The sequence below is a fragment of the Rhea americana genome, unplaced genomic scaffold (assembly GCF_003343005.1).
Source record: "Rhea americana isolate MKP2758 unplaced genomic scaffold, rheAme1 scaffold_37, whole genome shotgun sequence".
In the NCBI taxonomy this organism is placed as follows: domain Eukaryota; kingdom Metazoa; phylum Chordata; class Aves; order Rheiformes; family Rheidae; genus Rhea; species Rhea americana.
In genome coordinates this window covers 1717544-1719087 of record NW_028186501.1, presented here as the reverse complement: position 1 = coordinate 1719087, position 1544 = coordinate 1717544, and positions in this window count along the sequence as shown.

Genomic DNA, 1544 nt, shown 5'->3' with positions numbered 1-1544 from the left:
CGCAGCCGCCTCGGGCGCTGCGCAGAGCCGGGGCGCGGGCGGGCGGCTCGCGGGGGGGCTCCGCTGCAGGGGAGCTCGCGGCCGCCTTGCCCTTTTACGGGTGCGTCTGTATAACCTCATCCCTACGCATGCCAGTATACCTGCAAGAGGTGAGAGGGAGAAAAAAATAGGCTGGAGCTGTTAGTAATCCCCCCTTTTCTTTTTTTTGGTGATGTGACTGTAAAGTGCAAAGATGTTAATCACTGCAAATAATCATTTTGCTTTAGCATTAGGTTTCCTTTTCCTGTATTTAGASCTGCAGTTCAATCCCTTCACTGCAGTATTGCTGTGCACACAGTTCTACCACTTATGCATTGCAGCTTATCTGTTTTGCTGGCARTATAAATGTGCACATGCATGTAGAAGCCCTATGTTATAATTGCAAGTTCTATATGCAACATTTGTTTGATGGCTCTTGCCTTTTGAGAAGGTAAAGGAGATAGGAGAGAGCTGTGCAGTTTACACAAAACCACCGAGAGAAAGCTGATGATCCTGTTTAACAGAAGTGAGAAAAYTTGGGTTTTATTCTCAGCTTTGTAATATTTTTCTTTAGCTTTGCTTAAGTCCTGCTGGGCCTCATTGYGAGTGCACTGCAGGCAATGAGAAGCAGACCCCGAGGGGCCTTTTCAAAGGATATTTAACCAACACCTGCTTTTCTGCTGTTAGATGTGGAGCTTCCCCTGGAGGTCTTGCCCTAACAGTACATGCTGAGGGCTCAGAAATATCCTGTTGTCCTTCAGTTCCCRTTCAGCAAAAGGAGAATATCTCTCAGTTCTCAGGTGATGCAGAACCGACTCCAGAACAGGCCTCTGTTTGCACAGTCCTTCAGGATCCTTGCAGGCAGTTGCTTTATAGTGAAAATACATTAAAAGAAATGATGTATATTTGTGTGGAGAGTAATCTTCAGAGTACAAACTGAGCCCCTTCTCATTTTCARTCATATTAATGGAGCATATCTTTAAAAGATAGCATGGTACCTTGGAAAATTCTCATTATTTATTTAGTGTTAGCCTGAACACTGTTTGTTAAGTCAAATGTACTTCAGGAAAAAAAATCTCTCTCGAAGTGTGTGTGCTCTAAGGCTGATTGTTCAGTTATGTGTACATTTGTCTCTGAGGGCAAAAACCTTTCCAGTTGGGAACAGTGTTTATGGGTCATGGGCAAATGCAATTTAACAAAGAAAGGACAGAGGAGAGAGAAGCTTTAAAGAATAGCTTGTCTGAGTGGTGCATAAAATATTACTATATTTCAGATATATGACAGATGCCTTCTTTTAAGAATAAATAGAATATGGTTGCTAAAAACTATTGCTCATGTTCTTTGCAATATAATCACTTTTGAAATACAGTTAAGCATRAGAATTCCATGTTTAGCATTTTGAAAATTAGCAAATAAATGGATAATGGAAGAGAATGCACTTTAATGCAAAAATAACATCTTGCTGTATTTAGTGCTGGAAACCAGCTCAAAGCTATGAGATTCAAAAGCCTGAGCAAAAAAGCTGC